This window comes from Sphaeramia orbicularis, chromosome 16 (genome assembly GCF_902148855.1).
Source record: "Sphaeramia orbicularis chromosome 16, fSphaOr1.1, whole genome shotgun sequence".
NCBI classification, from domain to species: domain Eukaryota; kingdom Metazoa; phylum Chordata; class Actinopteri; order Kurtiformes; family Apogonidae; genus Sphaeramia; species Sphaeramia orbicularis.
Window position 1 is genome coordinate 56,255,360 of NC_043972.1, and position 17,208 is coordinate 56,272,567.

Genomic DNA, 17,208 nt, shown 5'->3' on the forward strand with positions numbered 1-17,208 from the left:
TGTAGTAGTAGTAGTATATCCACTGTTAATACTTGTATTTGTAGTAGTAGTAGTAGTACATCCACTGTTAATACCAGTGGCGGCTGCTCGTCTTTCACACAGGGGAAGCTCATTATCGGCTTACGTAAAAAAAAATTGTCAAGTTATTTAAACATACATTCGGCCCTCTGTTCCTTTTTAAGAAAATGGTCAGTGACCTTATCATACCAAGTAGGTGTCTTTTCCGGGGACTGGACCAGTGTCCTCTGAATATCCAGCAGAGCTAGGCTGCTTAGATTGCCTTGGCCCATTGTGTTGTCGGTGTAAGACTTCAGCCTTTTAAACTACAGATGCTCCTTTCACTCTGACCTAGCCGACAGTTTGATTGATTTCACTATCTACAGAACGATATTAAACTCGAACAAGAAATGATTAAATTATGTAGCTGAAACAAGAAAATGCTGAAATTACGTTAAATTGAAACAAGGAAGTCCAATGAGTGTGTTTTATTTACAGTGCAAGAAATGAACGAGTAATTTCGTAGTGGTTTCTCTGATTTCACAGCAGAATGCGTGGCGGTATTAAACTGAACTGTGTCAGTGAAGGAGGAGATCTGAAAACAGCTGTCAATCAAACGGGATTCAGCCTCTCGACTGATCTTCCAATCAGCACGTGTGATTCTGGCGTCCAGCCCGGCCGAGCTCCGCCCACAGCTCCATTCACCCCCAGAGACGCCCGGTGTCCAGGGGCGGGACAACATCATGGCATTTATCCAATTACTGTCCAGTTGTGAGGCAATGAAAAAAACTGTTCCACTCAGTCCCATTGAAGCCCAGAGACGCCTGCAGTTAATACTTGTATTTGCAGTAGTAGTATATCCACTGTTAATACTTGTATTTGTAGTAGTAGTAGTATATCCACTGTTAATACTTGTATTTGTAGTAGTAGTAGTAGTACATCCACTGTTAATACCAGTGGCGGCTGCTCGTCTTTCACACAGGGGAAGCTCATTATCGGCTTACGTAAAAAAAAATTGTCAAGTTATTTAAACATACATTCGGCCCTCTGTTCCTTTTTAAGAAAATGGTCAGTGACCTTATCATACCAAGTAGGTGTCTTTTCCGGGGACTGGACCAGTGTCCTCTGAATATCCAGCAGAGCTAGGCTGCTTAGATTGCCTTGGCCCATTGTGTTGTCGGTGTAAGACTTCAGCCTTTTTAAACTACAGATGCTCCTTTCACTCTGACCTAGCCGACAGTTTGATTGATTTCACTATCTACAGAACGATATTAAACTCGAACAAGAAATGATTAAATTATGTAGCTGAAACAAGAAAATGCTGAAATTACGTTAAATTGAAACAAGGAAGTCCAATGAGTGTGTTTTATTTACAGTGCAAGAAATGAACGAGTAATTTCGTAGTGGTTTCTCTGATTTCACAGCAGAATGCGTGGCGGTATTAAACTGAACTGTGTCAGTGAAGGAGGAGATCTGAAAACAGCTGTCAATCAAACGGGATTCAGCCTCTCGACTGATCTTCCAATCAGCACGTGTGATTCTGGCGTCCAGCCCGGCCGAGCTCCGCCCACAGCTCCATTCACCCCCAGAGACGCCCGGTGTCCAGGGGCGGGACAACATCATGGCATTTATCCAATTACTGTCCAGTTGTGAGGCAATGAAAAAAACTGTTCCACTCAGTCCCATTGAAGCCCAGAGACGCCTGCAGTTAATACTTGTATTTGCAGTAGTAGTATATCCACTGTTAATACTTGTATTTGTAGTAGTAGTATATCCACTGTTAGTACTTGTATTTGTAGTAGTAGTACATCTACTATTAATGCTTGTATTTGTAGTAGTAGTATATCCACTGTAAATACTCGTATTTGTAGTAGTAGTATATCCACTGTTAATACTTGTATTTGTAGTAGTAGTAGTACATCCACTGTTAATACTTGTATTTGCACTAGTAGTAGTACATCCACTGTTAATACTTGTATTTGTAGTAGTAGTATATCCACTGTTAATACTTGTATTTGTAGTAGTAGTATATATACTGTTAATACTTGTATTTGTAGTAGTAGTATATCCACTGTCAATACTTGTATTTGTAGTAGTAGTATATCCACTGTTAATACTTGTATTTGTAGTAGTAGTATATCCACTGTTAATACTTGTATTTGTAGTAGAAGTATATCCACTGTTAATACTTGTATTTGTAGTAGTAGTATATCCACTGTTAATACTTGTATTTGTAGTAGAAGTATATCCACTGTTAATACTTGTATTTGTAGTAGTAGTATATCTATTAATACTTGGAGAAGGTTTTAATTCTTGGGGATTTCAATCTGCACATTGACGATGACTCATCCAGCCCAGCAATGGAACTTTTAGCCATGACTGACACTTTTAACCTCAAGCAACATGTGTCTGGCCCCACCCACCCAAAGTTTTTTAACCTGTCGCTCTCAACTGGTTTGTTTCCCAGCTCCTTCAAACAGGCCATCATAGAACCAAAACTAAAGAAAACCAACCTGGACCCCACAGAACTCAAAAGCTACAGGCCCATTTCAAAGCTCCCCCTACTGGCCAAAATCCTTGAGAAGGCAGTGTCTAAACAACTTACAGCTTTTCTGGAGACACACCAGATCTATGACACTTTTCAGTCTGGGTTTAGACAACGCCACTCAACAGAAACTGCACTATTAAAAGTGTCTAGTGACATCCTGATGGCGGCCGACTCCGGGAAATCCATGGTCTTGGTCCTGCTTGATCTCTCCTCGGCCTTTGACACAGTGGACCACACCATAATGATTGAGAGACTGAGGGACCTGGTAGGGAGGTCAGGTCCTGTGCTAGATTGGTTCTCCTCTTTCCTGACCGGCAGAAGCTTCACTGTGTCAATCAAACACTTCCAATCTGACTCAGCGGATCTACTGTGTGGTGTGCCCCAAGGCTCTGTCCTGGGACCAGTCCTGTTCTTACTCAGGGCTCGTGACTGCGACTGAATTACGGTCGCATGCGCCTGAGAATTTCGGTAGTGCGACTGTTTTTGAGATTACGATCGCACGGTGCGCCAATAAAAAAATGAGCGAAAATTAATACGTGCGCCTAGAATAATGGCTGCAGAACTAACTCGTCAGCTGAAAATAAACAAGCTCCACGCCCCGCTGACTGAAGCGGAAAATGTAGTCCCCGCCCCCGTGCGCAGGCGGCATAAACAAAGGGATCAAATAACTCCACCGACGTTTGGGCCATGAAATAAAAAAGTTGGTTGTTGCAAATAATGGTATGATTCGTCTTTCTTCTCCAAGAACCAACTAAAGTATATACCACACATTGACAATTGTTTTGCACCGGTGTCAATGTAAGCTTTTTCTTTCATACTCTATTCAAATACTTTATTCTAGGTTGTTAACATTGCTTAAATACATATAGGAATATTACTTGGTATGGCCAAGAGTTTTGCTTGTTCTCCAAATTTTTTATATAATAGTGGTGCGCCTAGATTTTAGCCTGTGCTCCTAACTTTTTAGGGTTAGGAGCACAGTGCTCCTAGGTCAAAAAGTTAATTTTGAGCCCTGTTACTGTATGTCCTCCCGCTTGGCCACATTATCCGGCAGTATAGTGATGTCTCCTATCATCTATTCGCGGATGACATCCAGATATACTGCTCCTTTAAATCCTCTGAGCCCCATAAACTGAGTTCCTTAATCAACTGCTTGTCAGAGCTGAAGCAGTGGCTAAATGATAACAGCCTCCAGCTGAACTCCAGCAAAACAGAGACCCTCATCATTGCCCCGGACAGTGCAATCCCAGGGATCAAACAACACCTCGGAGACCTGAGCTCTTCGGTAAAGACCAAACTGAGGAATCTGGGTGTCATCTTTGACCAGGACATGTCTTTAGAATTCTACTCCAAACACCTAGTGAAAAACTGTTTCTTCCAACTCCAAACTCAGGTCTATGGTGTCCATCAGTGAGCTCGAGATGATGCTTTTGTGTCTTCTCTCTTAGACTACTGGAACATATTGTTCACATGCTTAAACAACAAGGAGCTGGCCCGTCTACAGTTTGTCCAGAACGCTGCTGCCAGGCTCCTGACCCGCACAAACAGGAGAACCCACATCACTCCCATTCTTAAATCTCTTCACTGGCTCCCTGTTTTATATCATTTTCATTTCAAAATTCTGTAGTAGTATATCCACTGTTAATACTTGTATTTGTAGTAGTAGTATATCCACTGTTAGTACTTATATTTGTAGTAGTAGTATATCTACTGTTAATACTTGTATTTGTAGTAGTAGTATATCTACTGTTAATACTTGTATTTGTAGTAATAGTATATCCACTGTTAATACTTGTATTTGTAGTAGTAGTATATCTACTGTTAATACTTGTATTTGTAGGAGTAGTATATCCACTGTTAATACTTGTATTTGTAGTAGTAGTATATCTACTGTTAATACTTGTATTTGTAGTAATAGTATATCTACTGTTAATACTTGTATTTGTAGTAATAGTATATCCACTGTTAATACTTATATTTGTAGTAGTAGTATATCTACTGTTAATACTTGTATTTGTAGTAATAGTATATCCACTGTTAATACTTGTATTTGTAGTAGTAGTATATCTACTGTTAATGCTTGTATTTGTAGTACTAGTATTAACACTTATGTACATTTGTTCTAGTTTTTGGTAATTATTCTAACACCAGCTGTTATACTTTTTAATAGTTCTACTTCAGTTTGTTGTTCATCCATGTACGGCTGCACGATTTTGGCCAAAAATAAAATCTGGAATTTTCCAAAATCTCTTGCTTCAGTATACCAAGAGAACAATTCCATGCTCCTAACTTTGTGGGAACAGTTTGGGGTGAGGAGAGTTGAATGTTCAAAGTGGTTCATGTGTAAACATCTGATAATGAGGTCAGTTTAGATGCTACAGTACAATCTGTGATTGCCTTGTGTTGGTATTATTCAGTTTTCATCTACAGACAGAGGGATGTGTTGATAGGAGTGATTTGCACCAATTCAGTTTCACCACCAGAGGGCAGTCGAACATTACCCTTCCCACGGTATGGTAGAATCAGGAGGTGCTTTTGTTGTTGTGTGTATGGAAGGCAGCAGCCACGGTGATTCAAAGGCTAAAGCTGAAACCCACGGCTATTTTTGAGCTTTTATTGAAAACAGAACACAGTGCACTCACCAGAATGGGATGTTGGATAGAACTTTGCTCATGGACGTTAGTGCAGCTCACACAGCCCGAATTTCCATCCACTGTAACAGGAGACATGGGAATAAAAAACTGGATCAACATTTAACTTTACTAAACAACCGGAGCATGTTCAAGCAGCGCGAGGACTGAAAAGGAAATCCATCCAAACTCACGTGACCGTCTCCGCTTCACTGCACGAGAGTTAGGAGCTCCGGTACCGGCTAACTATAGCGGAGAGCACCGAGATATCCAGGAGGAAAAAGACTTGGGGAGATTTGAGCTCAAACTGCTCCTAAGTATCAAAAGATGAGAATCTGTGTCCAAACCCACCGACTAACATCGAGTAGAATGAAGCTGGATGAACCCGCTTCACGGCTTGTCTCTGGCTCTAACAGCAAAAACAAAGGAGGAACAAACGGGACTGGCACTTCCGGGAATGACAACAGCTGCATTCTGATTGGTTGGTAATTTTAAAATACAGCACTCTAATTCGTCCATGTAAAGTATCGCGTTTCAATGGTAACGGTTTGATGATTGGTCAGAGATTTGTCGCTTCGTAAATGCGTCATCAATGCGCCGCCCGCCATTTTAACAAACCAGATATGGAAGTGTACAGTAAATATAGCGGTAGGCTAATCCATCATGACAGCCCACAAAACCACACCGTGGTCGGTCCAGGAGGTTCACACATTTCTGTCCTTGGTGGACGATGAAAAGATTCAGCGTGTGTTTGACGGAACAACACGGAAGTTCCGCGCAGTGTCGCTATGACGACCAGGTATTCTAAAGTCAACACTGCTGTGTTGTTTCTGGTGTAACTATGGAGACGGTCTACACGCGCTGTCTTCAGGAACTCCCAAAACTTCATATCAGCGATGTTCCTCAGATTGGACCAAGTCCAACACCTCCCAGTAAAGTGGACAGAGGATTCCAACTGGATGTGGATCATATAGACATGATTTGGAAGGGAAGGAAGAACTCTGAACAGGTTGACGTGAACGTTAGCTAACAACTGGAGGACTGGATTATGTGCGTCATCTGGGGTTTGTTCTTCACAACGTTGTGATGTTGTGACATTTCAAACACATGCTCTTGTACTGAGAGTACAGTGCCGGTACAGTAGTATCTTATTTCCAAAATCAGAGATGGTTTTTACTTAATTTCTCTCAACATTTATTTTTTTTTATCCATGACTTTGATTTAAATGTTCTACCTCTAAATTTCCAAAATACTTCTCATGCTCTGACTGTAAATCAAACATTTCAACCACAACTAACCATCTACTTTCTTCACATCTCGCTTAAGAAGAAAAATCTCCCATTAAACTTCAAGGAATATATATATGTTTATATCTGAAATCAGCATAAACAGGACATCTTCCAGCTGTTTGTTTATTTATTATGAATATATCATTAAAACCAAACAATGAAAAGATTTATTTAAAAAGAAAAGAAAACATTCGAAAAGGAGCAGGATGACAGCTGTAGACATGATGTGTCCCAATATTTGAAACCAGATCATTTATATACATCAATATAACAATTTAAACCAAACTAACCAATGCAGTGATATTTATCCTAATATAAATCTGTATTCTGACATTTGTCACTATTGTTTTGTATCCCAGACCCCTGTTAGAAAGCAAACACCTGAATGCAACGTGTCCACATACTTTTGTCCATATAGTGTAAATCCCACCCACTCACAGATCCCATTATAATGACATAATCAACATTAATACTACTTTACCTGTAAATGTCAGAATGTTATGGCTTATCGTTGTAGGAACAAAAACCTCCCATTAAACTTTATGGAAATATTTATGTTTATGTCTCAAATCATCATGAACAGGACATCTTACAGCAGTAGACATGATGTGTCCCAATATTTATGTCCATATCATTTATGTACATCCATAAAAGAATTTAAACCAATGTAATGTAATTTGTTTCATTAGGTTCCTGATTTCAGGAGTCCATACAGACAGTTCAGATAGACTGGAATAATTCTGCCAGTTCATCCCATAATAGAAGAATCCTAGAATTGACCCAGAACATGTGTGGGTCAATATCACTATACGGTGCCTTTCAAACTTAGTAGATTTTCCACTTAACTTTATTTTTTTAATCTTATATTTGATTTTCTTATTCTACTAGTTTTGTTTTATAATTGTAATTTCTGACGTATTGGCTTTTTATTCATATTGTTGCAGTGACTGGAAAACACAATGACAATAAAGGCTATTCTATTCTATTCTATTCTATTCTATTTGATGTCATGATAATCATCTTTACTTGTATAAAACCAACAGAACTAACATATTTTATCATTATTTTCACATTTTTCTCCATTATCAGGTTTGTCTCATTAGGTTTGTGTTGTTATTTATTGTCTGATACTAATTTCTGTCTGATATGTTCACCTGAAAAACAATAAACCTGTTCATTAAACTCCAGTGGAGCTACTATTAGTCATTTGACATGAAGGTTTATAGATATGAGAGTTGTATGTAGAGTAGTATGAATGAACATGAACATTTTACCGCTGAAAGATGCTGAAGTATCTAGAAACAGATGGAAATAACACTCACAAGCCTTTACGACTAAAATACTCTAATTCCACCAATAAACAGGTGTTTATGGATGTAAATGTACAAAGGATAAAGTTAGAATATTAGGAAAAAATAGAATTGTATGAGTAAAGAGTCAAAATTCTTTCCAGCTTTAAACCCAAAAGATGAATTGAATGCAGACGTGGAGGCTATTCCCCAGATATTTCCACCTCTTTATGACTTTTCTCCAAACATTATGTCTTTATTCTGTAAATATGGTCCTTTAAAGTAACGGTCATTTTCAGCCTAAAGCCATAATCCTCTCACTTTGTAAGAATGCTGATAGATGAGTTATTGTGAAGGCGTCATCTCCGTTAGTGATTTCTTCAAACATCTTCTTCCCTGAAACTATTGGTTGAATTCATTTAAATTTCATCTGGATCTTCTTTGCAACAATGTTTACAAAGTTTGTTCACAGTTTAGAAAATGTAGATTTTTTAAATATTCTAAATGTTCCTTTCCTTCTAATGGTCCATATTTTGATGGTTTCTAACATGTAAATGGTTCCAGATATCAGTCTAGTTCCTATTGATCACTGATAGAAGTCATATCTGGACTATGATTGGATGAGTTGAGTTCTCCTCCAGTGAAAGTCCCGCCCACTTCTATCGTTAGATTGATGTGCATCCAGACCACAGGACTGGAACATAGAGACAGAACCTGACAACCTCACACATTCAACTGGGGACTGATTCTGGATAGTCCAGTTCCACTGTATGAACAAGAAATCACATATTCACAATCATTTCATGACAAGAGGAAAAATACTTTATTCCAACATTATGGGCAGCAGTGTTATAGCATAAGAACCTTTAAGTAAAAACCACCGCAACTGAAAAATAGAACAAAACAATCAACAGGAACTAAATAAGCAACATGAGGAAAATTCCTTCATTCATTCATTTTCTGAACCCTCTTTATCCTCACTAGGTCACAGGGGTCACAGGAGCCTATTCCAGCTACTTATGAGTGAAGGCAGGGTTCACCCTGGAAACATGAAGAAAATATTCAATGAAAAAATACAACAAAATAATCACCAGAATTTACAAAAATGAACAAAATAATTAACATAAATGAAAAATGAAAGAAAACACAGGACAAATAATTCAACATAATCAAGTAAATACTACTTCATTTGCATGTGTTCCTCCCACCATCCAAAGACATGCACTGATAGGTTAACTGGTTAATCTAAATTGCCCATAGGTGTGAATGTGAGTGACTGGTTGTTTGTCTATTTCACAGGTGCCAAATCCAGCCTGCCAAAGGGTCAGATATGGTCCCTGGGATGAATTTGTGAAGTGCAAAAATTACACTGAAGAAATTAACAATCAGTGGTGTCAAAATCCTTTTAATTCAGATTTCACACACAGATGCATACAGAGCAATTAGTTCTCAAGTGGATGGGAGCAGTAAAATATGATCATAATATCCTATAAATAATGACAACTGCAAATTTTCCTTTTTTTTTGGTGTAAAAAAGTAAAATTACACGAAAATGTTTACATTAACAAACTATACTTTTACAAAAAAAAATGTGAATAACCGGAACAAATATGAACAACCTGAAATGTCTTAAGAGAAGTAAATGCAATTTTACCAACATTGTTATTAAATGTTCTGTGTATTTTAGATCCACCATGATCTGTAAGTTATAATGTACATGTGTAAATGATAAACTGAGGCAGATTTTTTAAATTGCACTTATTTTTCTTAAGACACTTCAAGTTGTTCCTATTATTCAGATTTTTCAGGAAACTTTGTAGATGTAAACATTATCATCATTTAATTGAACTGTTTTCACTGCTATTTTTTACTGGTCTGGCCCACATGAGATCATATTGGGCTGAACGTGGCCCCTGAACTAAAATGAGTTTGACACCCCTGGTCTATATGTTCAGCCCTGTGATGAACTGGTGACATGTCCAGGGTAAACCCCGCCTTCGCCCATAAGTAGATGGGATAGGCTCCAGCGACCCCCGTGACCCTAATGAGGATAAAAGCAGGTTCAGAAAATGAATGAATGAATACAGAAATACTCAGAATTATGGAAAATCAACAAAATAAGCAATAAAAACAAACCAATCAAGTGGTGTCTGGTACAACAAACTCCGCCCCTCACACATATTATAACTTATTTTGGCATCGATCCAGCTGATGTCATCATGCCTGTGCGTGTCCTGATATAATCATGTCTATATACATGTATGTATGGTGACGTCAACATGTACATGTTTGTTTTGATACTATTTACAGATCACAGACTCTTTCACCCCCGGAGCTCAAAATTTTTACCCACAGCATGTTTAATCAGTTCCTCAATAGCATTCATTTATTAAATCAAGTTGTTTTTTTTTTTCAGAATGAGTTGATCAGAAATGACATATAGATGCTTTTATTTGACTGCCTTCCCTGTCCTTTATAATGACTACTGCAATGTCAGGTGAATAGTGGAACAAAATTTTAACAAAACTGCACCCCAAAATGTGAAAAAATAAGGCATATCAATTGCCTCTATATATGCACCAAGTTTGAAGCACACTGAAACAAAATTAGTGTTTTTATAGACCAATATAAGTAAATGGGATTAAAAAAAGAGATTTAAAAAAATTCATAAAAAATTTGAACTTTGACCTACTTTTCCCAAAATCTAATCACATCTATTTTGGGTTGTTGGCAATCTGTAAACCCAATCTGGTTTGAATTCAACCAACAGTTTTGTCTATTAAGTGTTAACAAACAAAGCAAACTGAACCAAAAACAATAGCCCTTGCGTCCCCTTCGAGGGGTGGGGTAATAATAATTGTCATAATGTATCAAAATGAAAAATAGCAAAACAATAAAACGGAAATATGGGAAAAATGACAAAGTAATCAGAACAAATGAAGACAATGTAAAAAAAAACAAGGAAAAGGAAAAAAAATGAACAAAAATGGGAAAATATAAAATACTTAACATGAACAAACTATTCAAATAAATGAAGGAAATATAACAAATTGTCAAAATGTAGAAAATTAACAAATTAATTGCCAAACTGAACTTTAAATGAAAAAAAAAAACACCTCAAAATGATCAGCCACAAAACAAAAAAGACAAAATCAACATAAATGAAGAAGCATAACGTGCTGTGCACTTTTAATCCCCCTCGGCCAAATATAGTTTAAGATTCTGTTGAAAGTTCCTGCCCTATAATTTAGATTAGATTGTCTGTGTAAAATTTATCACATACATATTTATATGTGAAAGTACTCAGATATTATAAATGCACAAGACTGTTTCAAGCAAACATATCACCCCAAAAGTAGGTCAAGGTGAACTATTTTCAATCAGCTTCTGCTCTATGCCAAGACAGTATACATTATAACAGTATAAATTTGGTGCAAATATCTCAGTGCATTCTTCAGATAATGCAATTACATCGTTGAATGGACAGACAGACGGGAGAGACAGATGACAAAATGATTACAATACCCCCTTTGGCCATTTCTGACCAAGAAATAAAAATTAAAACACGGAACAAATAATTCATAATAATGATGGAGTTAAAAAGAATTAAGTAAAATTAACAAAAACAAACAAAATAATTGTTGAAGAATTAAGGGTGATTTATGTTATTGGTGTTTTGATTTGTTCTGTGTATTTGTAGATGATTAACTCAGACAGAAATTAGTTAAAATTCTACTTTAATAATTTCATGTTTTACAAAACATAACTACACATCACACAGAGACACTGAGGATCCCTGTGTCCTGACTGCAAATCCTCCAAACAGTGGTTCAGTGAATGTGGTTTTGAAGGTGTAGATGTGGATCAGTTTGTCAGAGGAGACTCTGTAGAAGGACACAGATCCAGCAGGACAGTCCACATACACTGATACTGTACCAGAGGAGGAGGAGGACTGAGGCAGGCGTGTGATTTCAGTATTATGAACGCCCCGGTATCCACCCTCAAAACAGAACAGACTCCAGGAATGATCATTTAATCCAAACCCACAATTTCTATCGAATCCTTTCCTTATTATTCTTCTGTAAGACACTGCTATATGAACCGCTCCACTCCACTGGACCTCCCAGTAACAGCGACCAGTCAGACCAGTTGAACACATCAGCTGAGGCCAGTCGTCAAATCTGTCCTGATGATCAGGATATGACTGAACCTCCTCCACTCGTTCCACCTTCTTGTTATTTTCAGACAGTTTGAGTTCTCTGTTCGCTGTGTTTGGATCCAGGGTGAGTTCACAGAAATCTGATGGACAGAAGAAAACACACAACAGCTGCAGTTATTGATCAGTGATCAGCTCGATTTGACTTCAGGGGAAAGACTAGAGAATGACTTATTGTTTGTAATTCTTATCCTAGGGCTTGTTTCCCTGCTCACTCGTTAATCCTAATGAAACGCAAAATGTGTGATCCCATTTCTGGGCTAGTTGGTTAAAAGTCTGTGTTCCAGGGCTGATTTTAACGAGGACGTCGGAGGTCTGCATCAGAATGAGGATATATTCTTGTAGCATCATGTCACTCTATTTCTGTAAAGTATGTCCTTTAATGTTATTTATATTTAAAAAGGGTATCTTAAAAATATCTTTGATATCAGATTTTATCCCCTGGACATTTTGCACTGACAAAAACAAACTTATTGTATAAGGATTGATCTGCTCACTGAATTTTATTCTCCACATCGATTTACGGATGTAGATTACTTCAGGACATCGTATAACAGAGGACAGAGTGAGTGCGGCTTTGACATATGAATGAATGAATGAATGAATGAATGAAAGAGCAGTATGGGGGCGGAGCCAGTGAACCGGCATGAGTGAGTGAATGAGGAACGGACCAGAGTTCAGTTTTCTATACTTTCTTCATCTTGGTATTTTTCTGAAATGATTGCCAAGTGCAGTAACAACTCTCATGTCCTGTTTGCCACAGTTAACAGTTCACAAACCCTCCTGCTCCATTACCTTCAGAACTAGTTTCCACATCTAAGTGCCAAGAGTTTACATTATTCTTTAATGACAAGGTTCAGGGCATTAAACACTCCATTAATCCCACAACCCCGTTACCACTGCAGCCTTCCAGACACCTAGAGCTGACACACTTCACACCTGTCACTGACAAAACAGTCCCAGAGACCGTCTCCAGTTTGACTCCAGCCACATGTTGCCTCGACGAGTTGCCCACTAGATTTCTAAAGTCTGTGCTGAGCAGTCTGTTACCCCTGTTCACTCATTTACTTAACATTTCACTTCAATCTGGGACATCTCCCAGGGCTTTGAAAACTGCTGTCATCAGGCCTCTCCTAAAGAACAGTAGTCTTGATGCCACAGTCCTGAACATCGGCCCATATCAAACCTGACGTTTTTAGGTCAAGTCCTCGAGAAAGGACAACAGCTCTCTGACTTTCTTCTACTGAAGAACTGCTTTGATGATTTCCAGTCAGGTCTCAGGTCCCATCACAGCACTGAGACTGCTCTGATCAAAGTGACCAATGACATCCATCTGAACTCTGACACAGGTCAAGTCTCAGTCTTAGTCCTGCTGGATCTGAGTGCTGTGTTTGACACAGTTGATCATGTGATCTTATTACAGAGGTTAGAGGACTGGGTAGGCAGCTGCAGTACATCCAGAACACTGCTGCTCTGGTCCTGACTAGAACCAGGAAGTACGACCATATCAGTCCTGTGCCCAGGTCTGTGCACTGGCCTCCTGTCGCTCAGAGAACAGACTTTAAAACAGCTCTGCAGGGGTACAAGTCTAGCACCAAAGTCCATCTGTGACATGTCCCATGGGGTCCAACCCTGTGGGACCCTGAGAACCTCAGGGACTGGGCTGAGAACCTCAGGGACTGGGCTGAGAACCTCAGGGACTGGTCTTTTGCTGGTGCCCAGAGTCAGGACTAAACAGGGTGAAGCTGCGTTTCAGTTCCATGAGCTAAACTCTGGAACAGTGAGACAGGCCTCTGCTCTGACAATGTTTAAGTCCAGGCTGAAAACAGCTCTGTTCAACTGGGCATAGAACAAATGAAAGCCTTCTGTCTGCTCTCTCTTTTACTTTAAAAGACTATTGTTTATGTTTCATTGATTGTGTTTTTATTATAATTGTGTGTTTTTAACTTGTTTCTTTCACATTTTTGTAAAGCACTGTGAATTGCCCCGTGCTATACAAATAAATCTGTCTTGCCACTAATACTCACAAAATGAATAAAAACTGAAGACACTAGTCAGTCAAATTAATCATCAGTTTGCAAAATGAATGAAAAAAAATACAAAATTAACAAGACTAATAAAATGAAATATAAAATTAATCAGCAAAAAATGAAACAAACTGAACAAAATAATCAGAAGAAAGTATAAAACTTAAGAAAGTACACAAAGAAATTGAATAAAATTTTGATTTTGTCAAATATTTAAAGGATGTCCTTTGTAACTTTGCTGTTCTTGCTCTATTTAATTGTGCTTTTTGTTAATTTTAGTTCAGTTTGTATTATATTAAACACAAGTACTGATAATTGTACAAGTCCCCTTTATCAGACAGCGGCACAAGAACGACACTACAATGATCCATAGAGACCGAGGAGGTGTGATTGACCAGTGGTGTGAGGTTCTGAGGACTCGTCCCTCAGGGTATTTGTGTCATGTGATCCGTGTCCTGACCAGTCAGCTGTCAGCTCACCCACTGTCTTCACTGACAGTTGATGTGTTTTCTAATGTGGTACCAGCTCTCACTGTATGTTGAGGTTGGGTTTCATTTGTAATCCAATGTAAATCCACTTACACTTCCTCAGACCTGGTCTCAACCATCGGACTCCACTGGGCTCCAACCTGAAAGGAGAAGGGGGGGGTCAGATCAGCATTAAACATGGACATTCCATCACTCTGATCCACTCCAGCTTTTCTGTTCACATCCAGTCAATGGTTCCTGTCAGTCCCTTATTGAACATCTGTATCTGTGACCGTGGTCTGGAACTTCAGTAAAGGATGTGGAATCAGCTGTGACAGAGTGTTCCTGTCAGCTCCACCTGTTCTATCACACATTATCTGTGTGTGCATCAGCTCAGTCCATACCTGACAGTGTCCAGTGTCCAGTGTGGATCCTCCACTAGAGCACACAGCTCCTGTCCTGAGGCTCCTGGATGGTTGTAGCTCAGGTCTAGCAGTCTGAGATGGGACGGATTGGACTTTAGGGCTGAGACCAGAGAAGAACATCCTTCCTCTGTGATCAGACATCCTGACAGTCTGCAACACAAAACATCACACATCATCTGAGGAGGGAAAAGAAGTAGCGTCAGCTGTTGGACACAATTATTCTGTGGATGGATTTCATTCCAAATGGGATTTACCTGGAGCCAGTTTCTACTTGACTGACTCGGTTCAGGACAAGATCTGAACACAGACTCAGATTAGTCCAGTCCCTGTCCAAAGTCTGGAAAGACCTGATCTTTTATTGTTACTCGGACAAATTTAACTGGATGAAGATTGACTTTGACCAAATAAAGACACAAATGTACAGATATTGGTCCAAAAAAAAAAAAGCGCATAAATGAACATCCTTCACCACCTCCAAATCAAAGGTTCAGTGGTTCTTGGGTTCCAGTGTTTGAACAGACAAACCAGTTCCACTCCAGTCCAACCCTCAGACTGTAGACACTTTACTGTCCTTTGGATCATATCTGTAGATTTAGACTCATTTGGTTCAAATACATCTTCATACAGTTTAGTTCCTGTGTTTGTTTCATAGAAATAAAGGAACATGCATGTGTTTCATGTCAGACACTGAACAGCTGGTCTGAAAACCAGGTCAGACTGATCCACTACATGTACATCATGGTTTTAATCATCATCGTTCACACTGGTTGAACAATCCAAACCTGAGAGTCTCCAGTTTACAGTCTGGACTCCTTAGTCCATCTGACAGGATCTTCAGTCCTGAATCCTTCAGGTCGTTGTTACTGAGGTCCAGATGTGTCAGACTAGAGTACTGGGATCTGAGAACTGAGGACAGACCTTCACAGCTTCTCTCTGACAGGTTACAGATAGTCAACCTGGAGGACACAGATGATATTTGGATTACAATCAGGTCAGGTCTGGACTGAAGGACCATCACAGTCCACATAGATCTCAGTTTGTTCTACAGCTCAGATCCAAATAAAGCTGCACAATTTAGTGAAAAACATTTTTTTTTAAATGTAATTTGAGTCTGTTTGCTTGTTTATCAAATCAAATGCACAGATGAGTCATTTAACAATGTCAAATCAAACATAAAAACTGAGACTACTGTAAAATACCAAAACTTAAAAGTAGAAACACCTTAATGTTGTGATGTTTGTGTCACTAAATCCAAATCATCACTGCAGAACAGAGGTGGGGTTGAACTTCTATTCCCTAATTTTCCATTTAGATCAACATAAATCCACCTAAATCCTGACCTTTAAATTATCATCTTTTTCCATTTTATAATTACACAGGTTGATTTAGTGATTACACTTGTGATTAAGTTGACTGTGCAGCTCTAGATCTAATACACCTGCATTTAAACAAGTACAACATGATTTAATAAAACTCAGTCAGGACCAAAAGATCAAAAATAATTTAATTCAGATTCTAACTTTATCTGACCTGAGAGTCTCCAGTTTACAGTCTGGACTCCTTAGTCCATCCGACAGGGTCTTCAGTTCTGAATCCTCCAGGTCGTAGGTACTGAGGTCCAGATGTGTCAGACTACAAGACTGGGATCTGAGAACTGAGGACAGATCTTCACAGCCTGTTTCTGATACGTCATAGACAATCAAGTTTCTGAAATGTAACAGATTTGTTTGTTATATTAAAAACAGCAGCAGAATAAACTGATCTTCACTAAGCTCCACTTCATTTCGGTTCCAATAGTCCTAGACATAATCACTAGTTTTGGTCAAATATCCGGTTATAAAGTCAATGTATCCAGGACATCCTTAACTAAATGTTAGGCCCTGGGGCTGAGAGGTTTTGTAGGCCCTGTCCCATCCTCCAAATTTACAGAATCTAATTTTAATAAAAAAGAATATCTAGGTAATCTACAACAGTGAGTTTTCCCTCTTTGACCCAGAAAACACAGTCATATTTTTATTAACATACCAATAAGCCCACTTGAACATAAACACAAAAGGCACTTTTTATAACAACAACTTATGGTGATAAGATAACCAAAATAGGTTAAAGTTTGACTCCACATCGTATTATAAAAACATCACCAACCATCAACTGACTGCAAAAACATAATAATAGCCGCAACAGATCAAACTATTGCCATGTTTCCACAATGTGGTACCGGCTTGACTCAGCCTTTTTACATTTCTATTACGTAAAAGAACCTGGAATCTGGTACCACGTTTTTAGTACTTGCTTGGCCAAGGTTCCAAAACGGGTGAAG

General features: G+C 38.7%; 3 protein-coding genes and 1 pseudogene across 3 annotated transcripts in view; 3 read left to right on the top strand and 1 right to left on the bottom strand.

The window, feature by feature from the left end:
• Positions 1–5,630, bottom strand: part of LOC115436330 (zinc finger protein 658B-like) — a 28,120-nt gene extending 22,490 nt beyond the window's left edge. The window contains exons 1-2 of the mRNA XM_030159175.1: positions 5,370–5,630; positions 5,188–5,258 (exon numbers count right to left, since the gene is read on the bottom strand). The gene's annotated coding sequence lies outside the window, so the exon portion shown is untranslated. The remainder of the gene's footprint in view (positions 1–5,187; positions 5,259–5,369) is intronic.
• The window catches only part of LOC115436284 (zinc finger protein 345-like), a 589,760-nt gene that overhangs the window by 240,764 nt on the left and 331,788 nt on the right, over positions 1–17,208 (top strand). The gene's annotated exons all lie outside the window — the stretch shown is intronic.
• LOC115435837 (zinc finger protein 420-like) overlaps positions 1–17,208 on the top strand; it is a 363,895-nt pseudogene that overhangs the window by 45,681 nt on the left and 301,006 nt on the right.
• LOC115436321 (zinc finger protein 239-like) overlaps positions 1–17,208 on the top strand; it is a 97,879-nt gene that overhangs the window by 42,387 nt on the left and 38,284 nt on the right. The window lies entirely within an intron of this gene.